The sequence below is a fragment of the Coenobita brevimanus genome, chromosome 63, assembly GCF_032717465.1.
Source record: "Coenobita brevimanus isolate Jiangsu-jjx chromosome 63, ASM3271746v2, whole genome shotgun sequence".
Lineage (NCBI taxonomy): Eukaryota > Metazoa > Arthropoda > Malacostraca > Decapoda > Coenobitidae > Coenobita > Coenobita brevimanus.
The window spans coordinates 9,314,307-9,335,717 of NC_137016.1; positions in this window are offsets into that span (position 1 = coordinate 9,314,307).

Consider the following 21,411-nt stretch of genomic DNA (forward strand, 5'->3'; position numbering starts at 1 on the left):
AGAAGTAGGGAGGTGAGAAGACAGGAAGGAATCAGTAGGATGGAAGATGTGGAAGCACAGAAGAAAGTCAAAATGGGGAAAGCACCAGGAATTGATGGAGTGTGTGGTGAAATGCTGAATCATGGGGAGAAATAATAGTAGAATGGATGTGGAGATGTGCAGATTGGCATGGGAGGAAGGTAAAGTCCTGGATGATTGGGCGTCAGGTATAATTATTCCCTTGGACAAAGGTAAACGGGAAAAAGAAGTGTGTGGTAACCATAGGGGCATTTGTCTTCTTAGTGTAATAGGAAAAGTATACGGTAGGATACTTACTGACAGAGTTAGGGAAATAACAGACGAATTAGCTGGAGAAGAACAGGGAGGCTTTAGGAAGGGAAGAGGTTGTGTAGATCCGGTATTCATTCTTAGATCTTTAGTGGAAAAGTGTCTAGAGAAGGGAAAGAAGTTGTATGCAGCCTTCATGGATTTGAAGACAGCATATGACAGGGTGGATAGACAAGGATTGTGGAAATTATTAAGAATATATGGAGTAGATGGGAGTTTGTTGAATGCTGTGAAGAGTATGTATGAGGGTGCTAAGGCTGCAGTGCGGGTGGATACTGAACTGAGTGAGTTTTTCTATTTGAAGGTTGGGTTGAAACAGGGATGTGTCATGTCTCCATGGTTGTTCAATCTGTATATGGATGGGGTTATAAAAGAGATACAAGGTAGGGCAGTGGATGTTGGAGTGGCCATAATGAGAGAGGGCAGTGTTTGGAAACTCCCTGTACTGGTGTTTGCAGATGATACTGTGTTGTTAAGTGAAGACAAAGGGGAACTGCAAGGCTTGGTGGATGAGTCTGGGAGAGTGTGTAAGAAACGGAATCTAAAGGTGAGTGTAGGGAAGAGTAAAGTTATGGTCTTCGAGAAAGGTGAAGTCAGTGAATGTACAGTGAAGATGGATGATGAGGAAATGGAAAGTGTGAGTACGTTTAAGTACTTGGGTAGTGTGACGAGCAAGGATGGAAGTTTGGAGGGTGAAGTGCTTGAAAGGGTACAACAAGGAAGAAAGGTTGCTAGTTCCTTGAAGGCAGTGATAAGGAACAGGGAAGTGAGCATGGAAGTGAAAAAGTTATTACATGCCAATATTGTGATTCCAACTGTGACGTATGGAAGTGAAGCTTGGACGTTGTTGGAGGGACACAAGTCAGGAGTGAGAGCAGTGGAAATGAGTTATTTGAGAGGAGACTGTGGAGTCACATGGAGAGACATATTGACAAATGAGGATGTGAAGGAGCGTTGTGATGTGGATGTGGATGTGATAGGAAGCATTAAGAGAAACACACTGAGGTGGTTTGACCATGTGGAGAGGATGGAGAGTGAGAGACTGACTGGGAGAGTGTATGTGAGTGAGGTGAAGGGGGAGAGAGGGAGGAGAAGGCCAAGGATGAGATGGAGAGATGGAGTGGAGAGGTATATGAGAGAGGGAGGTGTGAATTGGGCAGTGAAATAGCGGGGGACAAGGTGACGTGGAGGTGATTTGTTTGTGGCCACCCAGTATGAGGGATTAAGGCGTCTGGCAATAGATAGATAGAGAAACAGAGACAAAGAACGACTGAATAAAATCTTTTTTTTTTGGGGGGGGAGAGGGAGGTGACAATGAATGTAGCCTATAATTCATGCTGATGAGAAGTACTGCATGTGGAGGTGTGCCTTTCCCCTAACCACATCTTCCCTGTTACTTCACTTGAGGGATAAACGAACAAATAAGGTCCCCACACAGCAGCAGTATTTGTGACGGCATGAAAGCAACAATCAGCCTAATACACCTACCCTCATCGAAGCTGATTTTAAAAGAGACGCATTGAAATATTTACAAAACACATCACGTGAAATGGTAATACAACTACCTAGAATACTGAAGGATGGAGTGAGATGCATGTTAGTTATACCACGTGCAGTCCATTAAAAAATAATAATAAGCACATGAGGGGTCTGATGCTATCCTAAATGATCAGTAGTGTTCATGATGTTCCCAGGATATAAATCTATCAACATTTAAAATGCACTTACGTTAACACTACTGACTGGGAAATGTTAAACATGCGATGTATGTGGCATCCAAATCAAATTTATTTACGTATGGCAGAAACATGTTTGAATTTGCAATAGTCATCGTTTATAACATCAAACTGTTTCACGCAGCATACATAACTGAGTCAATACTTTTTGATCGACTCAAAGTGCGTCTAACCTGTTTGTGTGTTATACTTACATCTTGCGCATTACGGTGAAAGAAGAACACGACTTACCTGTAAAAACAGTATAATATTAACATGTAAAGTTACTGAAAATTATTTGAATATTAGTATCAATAATAAAAAGAATAATACATAATAATAATAATAATAATAATAATAATAATGATAATAAATGACTGATGGTGATGATATTGAAAGTAATTAGAAAACCAAGAAAATATAGGCTATTACATTTTTCCGTAGCACTTTTTGGTGTATCTCTCAACGTCTTGTCAAGGGGGTGGAGTGCAGTACACAGAGGGGTGAGCAGACCATGTAAATTCTGACCACCACTCAGACGGTACAGTGTTATCTGCATAACCAATGTTTATTAAAGTACATTCAAACATTCACCACGAGTGTTACATCAAGAGACCAAGGGAAAGTGTGGCTGAAAGGTTACAGTACCGATGTGTTGATTTTAGAAGGATACTTTAATTTTACGACATCTAGAGGTGATAGGCCTATTCTGGCTTGATTTTGCTTCACTGCTCTTCCATACGTCACCGATATGATATTAAAAACACTAGTGGTATTGGCAACACATAATACTGTATGGGACTCTCCAAATCCTTGAAATATGGTGTGCAGATAATACGGGTGTGGTGATATGAGGTGGTGCACAGTACCTCCAGCAGTTAGCGCAATAATAAAAAAATGGGGGGGGGGAGCTACTGGGTGGCAGGTAAAAAAAAAAATAATTAATTTAAAAAAAAGTAGTCTATGACCTGAGCTGGATACATACTGGAAAACAGGTGATTGATGCCAGAAACCCCAGAGGTTATACTCGACTGACACACACTAATGGTTAACACATCACCATGCCAGGTTTACACACACTAATGGTTTACACATCACCATGCCAGGTTTACACACACTAATGGTCAACACATCACCATGCCAGGTTTACACACACTAATGGCCAACACATCACCATGCCAGGTTTACACACACTAATGGTTAACACATCACCATGCCAGGTTTACACACACTAATGGTTAACACATCACCATGCCAGGTTTACACACACTAATGGTTAACACATCACCATGCCAGGTTTACACACACTAATGGTTAACACATCACCATGCCAGGTTTACACACACTAATGGTTAACACATCACCATGGCAGGTTTACACACACTAATGGTTAACACATCACCATGCCAGGTTTACACACACTAATGGTTAACACATCACCATTCCAGGTTCACACACACTAATGGTTAACACATCACCATGGCAGGTTTACACACACTAATGGTTAACACATCACCATGCCAGGTTCACACAAACTAATGGTCAACACATCACCATAAGAGGTTTCACTAAAATCAATCTTGCCTATTTGCAGGATTCTGATGAAAGACCGACAGACAGACAGACAACAGACATTCCATATCTCATTTTCAACTCACATTCAAACTGTTCAGAATCATTTTCAAACCAAGCTCTATTAAAATACAGCCAGTTGTTGGGGAGGAATTACATGACAGACAGACATACAGACATACAAAAACATGCTGCATCTTCCCATACGTCTCCCCCTCCTTCCCTCTAATTTAATACATATTTCATTCTCCCCTCCCCCTGCGCGCTCTCATATGGTTCAGTCTCTCAGCCTTTCATACAACTTATCATACATAATTATTCTCTCTCTCTCTCCCTCTCTCTCTCTCTCTCTCTCTCTCTCTCTCCCTCTCTCTCTCTCTCTCTCTCTCTCTCTCTCTCCTTCTCTTTCTCAAGCACCTATAACTCTTCTATTCCCCTCTACCTCCTCCTCCTGTCGCCCATGCAAAAATACTGCAATGGCGTCATGCAGTATCATTTTTTTTTTTTTTTTTTAACAGAACAGACGAAGGAAAAACAAATGAATAAAAAAATAATTCATACACCACATTACTGGCGTTCTCCATTCATAAAATATCTGTAATAGTTGGACATGAACAGCTGCAGGTTGAAGTTTGCAGGGAAACAACTCTGGGGAAGCGAGTTCCAGAGAGATGCAGTTCAGGGAATAAAAGAATTCTGACAGGCAGAAGTTCTGCAATATGGATGAATGACATTCCAGTCATGAGCGCTACCAGATGCCCGTGTAGCACGAGGGAAGGCATGGAAAGGTGGCACAATGGATGCAACTTCGTCTGAGCATTTACCATAAAAATATCTGTAAAATAATGCAAGGGAGGCAACATTCCTTTTTACCTGTAGGGGAGGTAGTTTATTTATAATAGCACGGATATACAGTTTTATCCTTTCTTCATCGTCTTGTCATACAGTAACTTCTTTTTATTTAGGTCCCTTTAAATACTTTTCATCATTTTTTATTCATTTTCTTATCAGTATTGCCTTATATCCTTATAACCAACCGATACGTGTTCTCTACGTGACACCGATGGGTTGACGGAGGGTCAGTGCCCCTCCCCGGAAAACAACTAACTAAAAATACGAACAAGAAGCCTCGGACCAGGACTGACCAAAAGATGACGACCAAGGACCGAACAAAGGACATGATACGGATGGCGACGTGGAATGTAAGGGGTGCAAATGATGAGGTGAAAGAGAGATTGTTCAGGTGCTTGTGCGTGCGAAAGTGAATGTATATGAATTAACCGAAACTAAATGGAGAGGAGAGAGTGCGAGAGAATGGGAGTATGGATGGGGTATATGTGCAGGAGTAGGTGAGAATGAGAGGGCATAAGAAGGCGTGCGTATTGTTGTGAGTAACAGTTGGAAGGAGAATATAAGACAATATTGATCAGTTGGCTCAAGGATTGTGTGGGTAAGACTGAAAGTTGGACTACAAATGTGGGCGATTGTGTGCGTGTATGCGCCAACGCAAGATCGTGTAAGCAGAGTGAGGGAAGAGTTCTGGACAAATGTGGAAGTGTGCATGGAAAAGTTTGTAAAGAATGAGAGAGTGTTCTTGATTGGTGATGTGAATGGTAAAGTAGGGAATGTGAAGGTGGATGGAGTAGTTGGTGAGTGGGGTATGCCTGCTGAGATAGATGAGAATGGCAGTGCTTTAGTGGACATTTGGGCCGGGAGGGGGTTGGTGATAGCCAGTACCTTCTTCAGGCACAAAATGATCCACAGGTATACATGGCAAGTGATGACATTGGGTGGATGGTGAACTGAATGAAAGGAAGGCAATGATTGATTATGTGTGTGTGGATGAAAGGATGCGAAGATGAGTAATGGATGCAAGAGCTTATAGAGGTTAGGGGAGTGGACTTTCTGACCACCACTTGGTGGTGGTCGGAATCAAGGTCCAAGTAAAATGGAGAAATAGAAGAAGGGAAGCACGGGAGGAAGGAGTAGATGCAAGTAGAGTGGAAAGGTTACAGGAGGATGTGAAAAAGGCGAAATATAAGAGAGAAGTGGAGGAACGAATGGATAAATATGAATTGGAGCAGATAGGGGACGTGGAAGGTAGGTGCAAGACATTCACAGAAGGAACATGTGTAACATGTGAGGTGGTGTGTGGTGTGAAGAGAAGACGAAAGGGGGTGCAGGGAACAGCATGGTGGAATGAAGAGGTGAGAGAGGCTGTGGCACAGAAGAAAAGAGCATATAATGAATGGATAAGAAATAGGGGCGTGGAAGAAGTTGAGAGACGGAAGAGAGAGTTATATGTAGAAAGGAAGAGAGAGGTGAAAAGATTAGTAAGAGAAAGCAAGAATAGAGTGGATCAGGAATTTGGAAGGAATTTGAGAGTCAAGTGGAGGGAATGTAAGAAAATGTTCTGGAAAGAGGTAAAGAGAATCAGACACGGTGACAATGAAGTCAGCAAGGGAATGAAAGATAAAAACGGTAGGTTACTAGTTGAGAAGGGAGAAAAAATGAGCACTTGGGGAGAACATTTTAATGAATTGTTGAACATAGATCATGAAAGTAATGCGAGTATAAGTGGCTGGGGAGTGACTGGGAGAAGAAGGGAGGTGAGAAGACAGGAAGAAATTAGTAGGATGGAAGTTGTGGAAGCAATGAAGAAAGTCACAATGGGGAGAGCCCCAGGAATTGATGGAGTGCGTGGTGAAATGCTGAAGCATGGGGGAGATATGGTATTAGAATGGATGTGGAGATGTGCAGATTGGCCTGGGAGGAAGGTGGAGTCCCGTAGGATTGGAAATCAGGTATAATTATTCCCCTGTACAAAGGGAAAGGGGAAAAAGAAGTGTGTGGTAATCATAGGGGCATTTGTCTTCTTAGTGTAATAGGAAAAGTATACGGTAGGATACTTATTGACAGAATTAGGGAAATAACAGAGGAGTTAGTTGGAGAAGAACAGGGAGGCTTTAGGAAGGGAAGAGGGTGTGTAGATCAGACATTCATTCTTAGATCATTAGTGGAAAAGTTTCTAGAGAAGGGAAAGAAGTTGTATGCAGCCTTCATGGATTTGAAGAAAGCATATGACACCTTAAGAATAGGAAACTGGAATGTTCGAACTCTCAATCAGGCTGGTAAAATGGAAGAACTTATTTCAGTGTTCAAGGAATACAAGATGGATATTTGTGCTCTTACAGAAACGAGGTTGCTTGGAGTTGATCAAATGAATTTGGAAGATGGTATTACTATGTTGGTTTCTGGTAGGAGTGATGGAAATCATTACCAAGGAGTAGGCTTACTGCTGAGTAGAGATGCTTGCAAGGCACTATGTAAGTTTGAACCAATTAATGAGCGCTTGCTTTATGCTCGCTTAAAATCTGACCATGGTGATATCAGTATGGTTGTAGGGTACGCTCCGACAAATGAGGCTGCTGATGAAATGAAGGATGACTTTTATGAGAAGCTGCAGGATGTAGTGAATAGAGTGGCAAGACATGATGTGTTAGTTTGCATTGGTGATTTTAATGCGATTGTTGGCAGTAGTAGGGATGGCTTTGAAGATTGTATGGGTAAGAAGGGTGTTGGTATAAGAAACGAAAATGGGGTACGACTTGGAAGCTTTTGTTTGGCAAATGACCTTATAATTGGTGGAACTATCTTTGAGCATAGAAAAATACATAAGACTACTTGGATTTCACCATGTGGTAAATATTGTAACCAGATTGACCACAATGCAATTAGCAGAAGGCATAGGAGTTATTTGCAAGATGTTTGCGTAAGGAGGGGGGCAGATATAGGTAGTGATCATCAACTTGTTGTGTCAAAGATTAAAATAAAACTTAAGAGAAACGTTAATGGTAATTGTACAGGAGGTAATAATTATGATTTTGATGAGCTGAGAAGTGATGAGAGCATGAGGGAAAAGTTTCGGTGCGAATGTAGAAACAAGTTTCTAGTCCTGCAGACTTTGATGGAATCTGAAGACAATGATATTAATCAAATGTGGAGAGAGGTAAAAGAGGTTTTGCATGAGAGTGCTAAAGTTACTATTAAGAAAAAGGGAAAAGCGAGAAGGAAAAAGTGGATGTCAGATGAAACATGGAATGTAATTCAGAAAAGGAAAGAGGCTAAGTTAAGAAGTGAAGAACAACATGTTGATGGCCAGGTAGTTGAAGTACTTAGAGTAAAGTACTGGAGTTTACATTCTGAAGTAAAAAGACTCGTTAGACGTGATAAGAGGAGACTATATGATGAAAAGGCGACAGAGACAGAAATTAAATTAAGTAAAAATGACGGTCAGAGCACAAGAGCAGCGTATCAGGCCATAAAGGAGTTAACTGGGACTGAAAAGAGAAGGAAGGAAATACCTGTACGAGATAGAAATGGTAATTTGATAACTAAAGATTTGGATATAAAAGGAAGATGGAAAGAGCACTTTGAATCTGTTCTAAATAGACCAATCCCAGCTGAAGAGGACATTTTGCCAGCCGAGAGAGATTTGCAGATAGAAACAGGGGATATAACTTTGGAAGAGGTAGCAAAATCTATAAAGGAGTTAAAGAATTTTAAGGCTCCAGGTGAGGATGGAATATTCCCTGAAATGCTTAAGGTGAAAAATGACGAGTTGATGAATGCGCTTTTGAAACTTTTTAATGTGGCTTGGGATAATGGTGGAATTCCAGAAGAGTGGAAAAATGGAGTGATTATAAAAATACCAAAAAAGGGAGATTTAAGTGTGTGTGACAATTGGAGGGGGATAACTTTGACACCTGTAGTTGCAAAAATCTTTTCCAAAATCTTGTTGAACAGAATAGAGCCAGTAATTGATAAGATTTTAAGAGAAGAACAAGCGGGATTTAGAAAGGGTCGAGGTTGTAATGATCAGATTTTTATTGTAAGGCATCTAATGCAACAAGCTAATGAGATGAAAATGCCACTTAACATGTGTTTTGTGGATTTTGAAAAGGCGTTTGATAGTGTTTCACGTGGAGCTATGTTGAAAATTATGAGATTCTATGGTATACCAGAAAAGTTTGTAAATATTATTAGAAGCCTGCATGAAGGTACTTTTTGTAAGGTAATGGTGGGTGGTTCTTTGAGTGATCCATTTCAAGTTAGGTCAGAAGTGATTCAAGGAGGAGTTATTTCGCCATTGTTGTTTGTTTTGGTTATGGATTATGTTATGAAAAAGGTTGTAAGGAGAACAGGTGCAGGAAGTAACTGGAAAGAAAATAAGAAGCTGATGGATTTGGACTATCCTGATGATATTGTACTGATTTGCGGAAGTATTTACTAGATGCAGAGGGTGCTAGATTGTCTGGTGGAGGAAGGAGAAAAAGTGGGATTGGTAATAAATTGTGGAAAGACCGAAATTATTAATATGAACGTGGAAAACCAAATCGATTGTATAATTGGGAATAATGTGGTGAAGAATGTAGAAAACTTTAAATATCTGGGAACGATTGTATCATCTAATGGATCATTAAACAATGAAATTGAGGAGAGGATTAGACAGGCTTGGCGAGCTGTTGGAATGTTGAAATCTGTTTGGAATAATAATATGCTTTCGGTACATACTAAAGTGAAAATTTACAAGTCCATGGTTAGACCCATTTTAATTTACGGGCATGAGTCATGGTACAGTACAATTGCAACAGATCAGAAAGTATTAGGATTTGAGAATAAAATACTGAGAAGGATTCTTGGGGTAAAGTGGCAAGACAGAGTTACAAATGAAAGAGTAAGGGATATTACGAGAGTGGAACCAGTTAATGAACATGTGAGACTGTCTCGCTGGAAATGGCTGGGGCACACATACAGAAAAGAAGGTTGTTTAATACAGGATGTGCCAGAATGGATTGCTAGAGGAAGAAGAGGTAGAGGTAGGCCGAGGGAAACCTGGTTGAGGACAATGAAAAAAGAAGCAAGAGAGGAGTGTTGGTGGGACCTGAAGGAGATGGCAAGAGACAAATATTGGTGGAGAGAGTTCATTGAGACCCTATGCATCCCGTGGGGTGCCACAGAAAATGATTGATTGATTGATATGACAGGGTGGATAGACAAGGATTGTGGAAAGTATTAAGAGTATATGGAGTGGATGGGAAGCTGTTGAATGCTGTGAAGAGTATGTATGAGGGTGCTAAGGCTGTAGTGCATGTGGATACTGAACTTAGTGAACTTTTCTGTTTGAAGGTTGGGCTGAAACATTTATGTGTCATGTCTCCATGGTTGTTCAATCTGTATATGGATGAGGTTATAAAAGAGATAGAAGGTAAGGCAGTGGATGTTGGAGCGCCCCTAGTGAGAGAGGGCACTGTTTGGAAACCCCCTGTACTGTTGTTTGCAGATGATACTGTGTTGTTAAGTGAAGACGAAGGGAAGCTGCAAGGTTTGGTGGATGAGTGTGGGAGAGTGTGTAAGAAACGGAATCTAAAGGTGAATGTAGAGAAGATTAAAGTTATGGTCTTCGAGAGAGGTGAAGTCAGTGATTGTACTGTGAGTTTGGATGGTGAGGAAATGGAGGGTGTGAGTACGTTTAAGTACTTGGGTAATGTGATGAATAAGGATGGAAGTTTGGAGGGTGCAGTGCATGAAAAGGTACAACAAGGAAGAAAGGTTGCTGGTTCCTTGAAAGCAGTGATAAGAAACAGGGAAGTGAGCATGGAAGTGAAAAAGTTATTACATGACAGTATTGTGATACCAACTCTAACGTATGGAAGTGAAGCTTGGACATTGTTGGATGGGCACAAGTCAAGAGTGAGAGCAATGGAAGTGAGTTACTTGAGAGGAGCATGTGGAGTCACATGGAGAGACAGACTGACAAATGAGGAAGTGAATAGGAGTGTGGCGATTCTGGAAGAAGGCCTTATTTAAGGAGATACCCCTCCTCCCGGTAGAAGAAAATGAAAGTACATTTTTTCTAAGGGACATTGTATAAGAAGTTGTAAATGAATGGTTGTGGCAATTTATTTTGATGGCAGGGCTATCCTACATGCACTTATATCAGCTTACCATACACAATTACTACCCGTGACTGTGTCCGGGACGAGTAATACTTAATAGCCTTTATTGTTTCAAAATCACATGATAATCCCAACAGAACTGACCACAAAAGGTCACAGTATGAATAGATAAACAGATAACCGAGACTAAATGCACTATATCAAACAAACATACAAATGTCAGTGTTTTTCAGTTGGGACATTTGTTTTAAATGTACTTAATGCCAAAATTTCCTAATTCTGACATGTTTAAACTTTATCAACAAACGTTAATGTTCTGTGTGCATTCAGTAGACAGGTAACATTTTTTTTTCAGTTTTAGTAAGCTGTTAGACATTCCTACCTTACAAGTATTGAAATAGTAGTAAAACAATAACACAAATTTACAGTATGTATGGTATATGTTTGATCCTATAGTAGTACACTACAAGGTGTCCTGCCAAAGTAATTTCTTCACAATCTCAGAACTATATTTGCAACTCTGTATCAGAGTCTTCACGTTCATAGCTCTGTTCAGCTGGTTTGTTTGAGCAATTGGTGCAGGAACAATGCTCAATGCATGCCAGACCCGCAAGCAGACAAGGGCAATTCCTGGATGTTGTACAACTCTGGTCACTGCAGAAGAGATGGGTAACGTCTCTAACCTCTATAGGAGCGCATTCCTGTTCATGCATGGTTGGTTTCAGACACCCATTCTCATCCAGCTGCCAACCATGTCCAACAGGGTCAGGGATGTTTGGTTTCGGAACGTCACTTTGGCACCACACCCTTGTTTGCAGCATTGCCCGCAGGACATGCTGTTTGAACGCATCTTCAGTTGGTGGTAACTACTTTCTTCCTTGTCTGTTGTTGACGCCAAGGTATACCTCAGTTCATCTAGATCACTGCACTCATTTCCCTTCTGTCCATATAGCGACAACACAAACAGGCGAGGTAGCTGCTGGCAGGCACTGGCCGACAAGGACAAGCCGAACTGGGAAAGCTGACCAAGCTGCGCAATGTTTTGCGACAGCTTAGTAAATGCTGTTCGTTTCCCAATCCTGAAGAGTGCACAGGTGTTGTCACAACCTGTAAGTGCATGCATAGATGGCAGGGCGGAACATATGTTGTCGCCCAACATTCCTGCAATTGTATGGACAGGAATGTAACGTTCATTAGTAGTGAATCTTCTAGAATGACCAGCATGCATGTAGACCTGAGTGGTTAGGCTTCCTTTGCTGTAAAAGTACAACAGAATGACCAGCACATCTGTGTCATCACAACGGATAACAATTCTCGCGTGTGTTTTTGAGAGACATACAGCATGCAAGACCATTCTGGTGCCTGCTTCCTCTTGCATGGAGAATAATTGAGGGAGCAGGGTGACACCTGTTTTCTTCACAAGTTTAATGATCTCCCCATTGGTGAAGCCTCCTGCAAGAACAATCGACTGGTCGTCTCTCAGTCGTGCAGGTGCCTTTGCAGCCAGAGTCTCACTCACAAATGCAGCAAGTGCAGCCTTGTTTGTGGTCCCTTTCAGGAAGAGTCGGTAGTTTGGCACTTCACATGGACCACTGACTTGATGACTTGGGTTAATCTGATTAGCACTGCGCCGCTGTCGCTCCATTTGCTTGATTGACTTCTCTTTGTCATATCTGTTGAACACTATAGTTATGACATCTGTGCTGAGATCTGCATTTTCCAGCAGTCGCAAAATCCTTTTCAGGATTTGCTCAGAAAGATCATCAAATGTCTTGAAGAAAGACTCATTCATAGATTGGAGCATTGCCATTCCATCAATGACATAAGCTGTTCTCATGACTTCCCTGGATGGTAGAAAGCTGTAAACCTCATCACACACAGTTTCAAGTTTGTTTGACAGTTCATCCTTGTTTGTCTTTCGCATCAATTCATCATCATTGAACAATGTGGGTGGCACTCCAGCAAGCTCATATCCCAGCACGGTCTTGAGGTCGATGTCGCATGTTTGAGAAACTGACAGCAGATGTCGGAAAAGAACCTCTGAGGAGCACATCAGCTTCTTCTGCACGTCTGAGGGTAGTGTTTTCTTCATGTCAGTAAATTTAGCTGTTTTCACCCTCGTTTAGGCATCCCAGAAGCTCTTGCGTTCGTTACTTTTCACAAGTCACAACTCTGCAAAAGTTGTCATCTTCTGCCTGCCAGTATCCTGCAGTGTTGTTAGAGATTTTTCTACACTCTTTGAAGCTATCTGACCAGTGACAATGTTGACCAGGGAACTTGGTACAGTATCAAGATCAAATGGATTATGATACTGGGTTGCAATTGTATTGCATATCTTCTCAACATCAGCCACATCCCTAGCAAGTCTGGCTGCACCTAGCTCTTGGTGACCCTCTGCTCCTTTCGAGGCTGTACACATCTCTTTCATTGCCTCAGAGTATGAGCCTGTGATGTGCCTAGTAAGAAGCCACCTCAGGAGTGCTGCTTTGCATAAGGTAAAGCCAATAATTCCTCCTTGAGTCTTAGCATCTCGGTTGACCATCTGTTCCAATGCCTGGTCTGTTGAGATACTGTTGAATAGCAGCTTGGATGATCTGCATACCACAAAGCCTCCTTTTTCTAGGTGTTTGTATGCTGCTGGGTGATCCACTTTGAGTTGTTTCATCTCAGCAACATACACTGGTGTGTATTTGGCATAGTTGTTCCTTCCTCCTAAAATGAAATATGATACTGTCTCACACACAGCATTCAGGTGAAGATCAAAGTTGGCTTCTCGTTCTGCCCTCAACAGTCTGAGCATGATATGTGCTGCATCCATGAAGGTGTCCCAGAAAGTGAAAGTTGCTGAGTGAGACCTGCCAACAGCCTTGAACCTGTGTAGGATACCTGCCACATGTGACACATCTATGTGTTCTGCAATGATTCTTGATGAATGAGTGTCTTTTGCCCTGAAGGTGTGATGCAGGTCTTTTAAGCCTCTCTCTGTGTCATCATCCATCCACTGCACTCGATTTTCTTTGGCCCAGGCCTCTGCTGAAGATAGGTACATTTGGGACTTTGCTTCTAAGACCAGCTTTATCCCTCAGACAGCCCTTGCTAGCTGTTTGCCTTGAAGCATTTGACGAGCAGTGACACTGGCATACACACCAGTAGCAGTGAGCAGCTCCATCAGCCCACCATCACCAAAGAGCTTGCCGATACTGGCAATGAATGCCATGAGGAGATGCATACCCCCAAGTCGCATGGTGACCTTTCCAGACAAAGATTCTGGTTTACTCCACAGTATTTCCTGTGCTTTTGAGTAAATCACTAGGTCTGCAGTAACAAGGATATGGGATTGTCCGAGTTTCTCTGCCAAGGCCACCAGCTTTTGTAATGCTGTGTATATGGTTGTCAAGTCAGTTGGTGGTGCGTGGATGAAGGGTAAGTATCTAATGTTTGCAACTGGTACAGTTTCAGCAGCAAGCATAGAGTTGAAGCCACTCCAGGCAGGGATGGTTGCTGTACCTTTGTTAACCTGCCGTGCCAGTTCCCAGATCAGATCTTTCTTACAGGCAGTTTGGTGGGAATTGCTCTGAGTATCAACAGTTAGGATTCCAGCACTTGAAACTGGTGCAGGTTCTGGCCTCTTATGTGGTTTGTTGTAGTAGTAAAGAGGTTTCTCTTCACATTCAGTAACATCTAGTGTTTTGTTTTGTGTGCGAGGAATGAGAGCTTCTGCTTCAGGTACTGAGGATCTTTGATATACCACCACGGCCAGTGCATGGGTCGTGCACTTCCCATCAAGTGTATCTTCATTCTGGTCAAAGTTGTCTATGGCCGCATCAATGACCTTCTGCAGTCCACGTGGTATGTAAACACCTTTTGACTGTACCAACTGGTCCTGCCACAGAGGTGAGAAACCGTCGCACTTCATCATAGAGTACAGAATATCCCAGACTATGCAACACATCAATCAGCTTCCTGCTACCGACATCATGATGCACTTGCAGTGCAAGTCCAAGGGTCAATGTTGCGTGGATATTCTGGCTCTGAACTATTATATTGTGACATACAGCTACAACACACAGGTCTGCCTCTGCAGCTAAAGGTCCTTTACCAGTGTTTGTCCTTACAGTTTCATATGCATCATCATTCGTTGTCCAGTGGATGAAGTCATACAGAACATTGGGCACAAACTTTCTGCAGTGCTCAATTTCAAACCCTGCTGTAGATACATAAGAATTAGCTGATACCTCTATGTCAGTCATGGCTTTCCTCAGTATTCCAGCTGCTCTGTGCAAGATCAACATCTCATCCATCGTATCCATGTCTATTCCACAAGACTGCTGATTCCAAGTTTTCATCTCGCTGTAACACTTCAGCCTGCAGCTGGGCTGCTTTACTGAGGGCATTATGAACAGTGAGTTTGCTTGAGCAAATCAAATCTGATAGACCTGGACGGTGTAGGAAAGAGAGCTTTTTTTTTTTTTTTTTTTTCTTATGTGTCCGACTTCTGGGCATAGGCTTCACAGCCTGCGCTCAAGGCCCAGTAGTCCTCCTACATACCATACACCTCTCTACATGTCACCACTTCGGCGCTAACACCCACCGTCCATATTGAATACATGCTAGGGCTGTCTCATACAAGACTGGTGTATTGGTATTAGCGGGGGTACTTTTATGACATGTCGGCGGGTTATCTGGTAGATCAGGAAAGTCTGCTTCTATTCAAATCCTTAAACTGTTCCCTGCCCCAGCCGGGATTCTAGCCTGGGTCCATCAGGACTGCAGGCCGCCTCTCTACCGATTCAGCCACTGCCTATGAAAGTGCTTCTGGAGCCGTTGTTTCAGCTTCCTTGATGAGTAGCTCTGTGCAACTTCATGTGGAACCCCGTGTTCTTCGAGAAAACTGATGAATCTTGATCGTGTGTTTGCCAGTGTTGTGACTCGTTTTGCACTGGAAAGCTCTTGCAGCATTTCCTTAGTAAGAACCATGAATGCCTTGTCAAAAGCTGTTGACTCAGTTGTCTCACCCTTGGCAGATGCTGCTTGAATGTTTCCGTCTGAAATGTAGTGTGAGTAGCATGAGCGGTGGTACTTTCCATCAAAGGCAAACAAATCTGGATAAGACAGCATCCGGAGACGCACTACTTCATCTTTCCTTCTCTTGGCTGCTTCAATGACTTTCATACGGGTGGACTGGCCTGTGTCAGTGCACATTGATGTTAATTTTTCTCTGCGTTTATCAGCTATGTGTTTCTCAGCTGAGCCACATATGAAACAGTGTTCTCTGATATTGAAACTGGAAGTGTCCTGTCGGCTTAGCCTTCTTGGTTCATCTGTCCTGGATATGGAGCTACTACAAGATGGCAGTGGGTCTGCTGCCGCATACTGCAGATATGTTTGGCTTGTGTAGTTAGCCCGGCAGCTTTTGTGGTACGACACCTTACATTGGCAGTTGAGAATTTCCTCTCTCAATGGTGCCAGTAACTGATGCACTTCATCATTCCTCAAGTTTGTTGCATCCAGTACAGCATGTAGTCAAGCTGATGTTGGATTGTTGACATCTGGTCCCTTTGGACTTCCCTCAAGAGGTTCAAAGCAGATGATACAGTGTTCTTCATCAACAGACCGACTTCTCTTGCATGCAGGCACAAAATCCATGCTGTAATTCACTACAAGCCACAAGTTGCACTACTGATCTGAAACAGAGAAAATAATTCCACTTAGTACGATACGGTAACAGGGAAAGGTGTTACAGAGCCTAAGTAGTACAGTGTAGTCCATCGGCTACTCCTCCCATCATCAGAATCTTTCACGAAAATCTCTATTAAAATAGATAATGTGGCATTAAAGATGAACTTATTACATACTAACTAACATTACAGAGACTGATGTACAGATGTCTTCTCACTGCAGTAGCTGCAAATGATAAAAACAATTTCCATATCATTGTAACAATGATCCACGATAATGCTTAAAATCTGCAAAATAATACCTTATTATAATATAAATGATAAAAAAGTTGACATTGCTCTTCAGGTCGTATTGCACAGTGCCAGACACAATATTTTCCTTAAACTGGGTGAAATACATATGCTTTCCTGGGCAGAAAAAAAATGACCATGAAACTGATGTATGTATTCTCGGCAGCCCATACGGTAGTCATCAAAATTGGCCCACGGAGTACATCTGCCACCAAAATAAACCACCACAGCCATCCATTTCCTACATCTTAAACATCATTATTTCCAAAAAAGTGCATTTCATTTTGTTCTCCTGGGGTAAGGGGTACCCGACCACTTTTCAGCTTTCGCCGCTAAGCTAGAAGGAGCGTTGTGATGTGGATGTGGATGTGATAGGAAGTGTTAGGAGAAACACACTGAGGTGGTTTGGCCATGTGGAGAGGCTGGAGAGTGAGAGACTGACGAGGAGAATGTATGTGAATGAGGTGGAGGGGGAGAGAGGGAGGGGAAGGCCAAGGATGAGACGGAGGGATGGCGTGGGGAGGTATATGAGAGAGGGGGTGTGAACTGGGAGCAGGGCAGTGGAATGGCGGGGGATAGGGCGACGTCGAGGCGATTTGTTTGTGGCCACCCCGTGAGGGATTAAGGCATCTGGCAATAGATAGATAGATAGATTATTGCCTCTTCGTTCTCTTCCTTTTTTTCTAAATTTTCACCTTATATACTCCTATATTTCCTCTTCCCCCCCCCCTTTTTTTTTCATTTCTATTCTCCATTACATATCATTTTTATAAATTTCCGCGTCTTTCTCTTTTATGTGTCCGATTCTGGACATGGGCTTCGCAGCTTGCTCCCAAGGCCCAGTAGTCCTCCTACACACTTTACGCCTCTACGTGTCACCAATTTGGCGCTAACACACACCGACCATATTGAATACATGCCAGGGCTGTCTCATACAGGACTGGTATACTGGTATTAGTGGAGGTATTTTTACATGTCGGAAAGTCTTTTGGTACAGCAGTAAAGTTTGTTTTATGAAATTCAAATCCATGAACTTTTCCCTGCCCCGACAGTTCATTATGACTGAGGCCATCTCTACACCGATTTAGCCAACGACTCCTCCAACGCTTCTGTTTCTATGATTCGTTCCAGTATAACAATATAATAAATATATTCCTATACATATCCACGAGTATAAATAACATTGCTCTTCTAGTCATTCATCAGTCCGTCATCCTTGCTTTTCCTCATCAATTTAAACCTTCAGTTCCATGTCGTAAGTTTCGTTTTATTCTTTTGGTCTCAGGTAAATATAAATCAGTTTGGGTTAACGCCTCGTAGTGGAGGGGTTAATGAAGGCATATCTAACCCCTCAGACCAAAACCTCTCTCCTGAACATAGTAGTTTCGTCTAAAGATAACAAGATGAAAAAAAGGAACATTCAGAGTGCAACAGCCCGGGTTTTTAATCGGTTTCATGGCCAAGCTTATGGCCTTTCACTATGACCTTAAATTCTGATCGATTGTTCTGAAAACCCAACCACTTCATCCTCGCCCGACCCTTAACTCTTCCACAAAGCTTGGACTAATTTGGATAAAACTGTTTGAGTTACAGCATAGCCTAATGCCCTGGCAATGACGAGCTTGGTGAGAACTACCTAATAATTTTGGTTAGAAATGTCCCATCTAAGTTTAATGAAATCATGATACAACCGAATAAAACAAACAGGCCACATCTAGTATACCTTAAACCTTGCTGGTAAAACTGCCAATAAATGTATATGTATATTCACCAAAGAATGATGCTGCTTCAGTGTAATGGACTTAATTCTTTCAACCCGTGGACGTCTATTATATACTACTAGCCGGAAAGGTACGTCCTCAGGGCAGACTTTTTTGGCTAGCTCCTGCGGAGGGCTGATTAGGCCTTCGGCCAATATACGTAATTTAACTTTTCAGCATACAATTAATCCTAATAAATTATATATCAAAACACTCCCTGGATCATGCTGATTCAGAATATGTATCATATGTTGGGATAGACCCCAAGGGAGCCGAGTTTCTAGGTAACAAACATACAATCACTCGCTTTTATTATTATAGATTATTTTCTTTCAGCTTAGGAGGAGACATCTGCCAGTGAAGGGAAGAATAATAAACATTTTAAGTCCTTCACTAAGAGGAGTTTCTCCTACGTTGTATAGCACATACCAAAGACTTTGTATAAAAAAAAAGGTCGTCACCGTAGTGAAATGGTAACCTCTTCAGCTTGAGCACGTCTGTTTCAGTCTATTGTACCTGTCATCAGATGATTCTAATATTTTTTTTACTGGATATGTTAGATATAGCATTACCAACCCCTTCAGTCCGGGAGGTCGTACCTAATAAAATAATGTAAGGGGAGCAAAAATAAAGTACCGGTACATTTTCAATATGGAAGATGAGCTCTGGTGCCAAAGTGATGACATGGGAAAGTGTGTAGCACGCAGGAAGACTGCCGGGGCTTATGGAACGGGCTGTCATGTAAAAAAGGTAAAAAAAAAAAAGGGGGGGGGATGACAGGATGCGATCGAGTTCTCAAGATGTTATGGTGGTCCATCAAACAAGCCTTAGGAGGCTAACCGTGGACGGTGCTATCACTACACTTTTCACCACAACAAATAAGCCTAAGGGGACCACCGTCAACGGTCCCATCACCACACTTTTCACCACAACAAACAACCCTAACGAGTTCGCGTGGGCGGTGTTATCACCACACTTTTTACCATAAAACACCTCTACCACCTGGGCCTCTCTTCCTCTGGCCTGTCACTGACACCAACCCGATATCCTGAGGCGCCACTGGAAAGGTCCGTTGTAAATTGTCAGTCTTTGTGGCGACTCAGTTGGTCATGTTGTTCCCATATCTGCATCGTCCTCCCTTCGTCCGTCCTTCCCAGATTGATTCTTTCTCGTTTTTATATCCCTCCCAGCTCTTCTCCTTTATGCATTTTCCTTCTGCTTCTCATCTTCCTCCTTATAGCCTGAGCACTGTGTAGTACAGTGAAGGCTAGTTCTAAACTGTCAATCTTACGTAACACCTCCTTTGATCGTGTAGTTCCATATCTGCACTATCTTACTCTTATCTCCCTGTTACCTCCGTCCTTCCTTCCGGCTGTGATTACTTCTTCCCTTAACGAAATGTCTTTGTTCTTTCTTTCCTTTCTTTCCCAACCTCCCCCCCCCCTTTTGTTGTGTTTATCCTCCTCTCCTTTACTGCTCATGTTCGTCTCTTTCTATATTATCCTTCTATTCTCTTCTATCTTCTCGATATCCTACGATGTGACTGGAGAGCCTCGCTGGAACTGTTAGTTTCACGTTATGTCCCCTTTGGCCACGTAGTTCCGTTCTCTGCACTCTGTTTTGCTCTTATCCGCCTGTGTCTTCCTTCCTTCCGGCTCTGATTCCTCCAGGCTTTAGAAAACCTTCTTGTTTGTTCTCCACTTTCTCCTCTGCTTCACCTGTCCTTTGATATGTTTTTCCTTTTTTTCATATGCGCTTCTTCTATGAACATTTTTTTTCAGTGTCTGTTTTCCTGTGTGTTTCCTCACCTGCACCCTCCTTTAGCTACGTCCATCCTCAAGTTTTCCTGTGCATCTCTTTGTGAGGAGTAGACTATAGCACCAGTCGAGCAGGGCAGTACTCCCAAGGTGGATGGAAAGCTGATGACAGGGAGAGCTGGAGCTCCCGTTTCATCAGCCCTCGGGACTAGGTCCCGACCGTCCCCCTTTGCTGAACTTTTTCAGTGTCTCAGTAACACAGAGAGTAGGCCAGCATGCTCTCCAATACAAGTTTCTCTATCAACACCAAACTACATGCACAGTACACACTACACTTCCTTTTCCAAAATTTAAAAAAAAGTCATGGCAACACTACACGTGGCCTCAGAGTCCCGGGGGGGGGGGGACCATAAATGCCCCCACCTTCCGCCCCTCTCCCGGTGACGACTCGAGCTGCCTGGAACCACTGTCTGACTCTCCTCTTCTTCATTTCTGCAACATTCGCGGCCTTTCCTATAACTTTCGCTCTGTTGAGCACCACCTCTCATTCTCTAAACCTCACCTTCTTTTTCTAACTGAGACTCAGCTGTCTGAGGCAACTAACAGCAAACCCTTTTCTGTATCCTCCTACTTTCTCTATACTCATTTCAAAGCCAAAGGTGGATGTTGCGTATGAATACGCAACGACCTATCTTGTTCTCGTGTTCCTGAACTCGATTCTTCTGAATTCTCTACACTCTGGCTTCGGCTTTTCTGTCATTCTCTGACTAAATATATCTGCACTGTTAACATATCTCCTCATTCTACTGACTATCAAAAATTCTTTGACTATCTTACTTCTAAAATGGAACACATTCTATCCATTTCTCCTTTCTTTGAAATCTCCATTCTAGAAGATTTCAATGTTCACTACCACCTTTGGCTCTCCTCTCCTTTCACTGATCCACCTGGTGAACTAGTCTACACCTTTGCTATCCTTAATGACCTAGAGCAGCTTGTACAACACCCTACCTGTATCCCTGACTGCCTTGGAGAGAGCTCCAACATACTTGATCTCTTCCTTACTACTAATCCTTCTGCTTACACTGTTAATCTTTTCTCTCCGTTGGGCTCCTCTGATCACAACCTTATCACCTTAACCTGTCCTATCACTCCAGTACGGCCTGAGGACCCTCCAAAGAAACGTCGTCTGAGGCACTTTGGAGCTGCGGATTGGGAGGCCCTCAGGTAGTACTTCTTTGATTTTGCCTGGAATAATTACTGCTTCCATGGCCGGGATCCATCTGGGTGTGCCTTGTGCATTACAGAGGTTATTCTTTCGGGCATGGAAGCCTACATTCCTTTCACATATC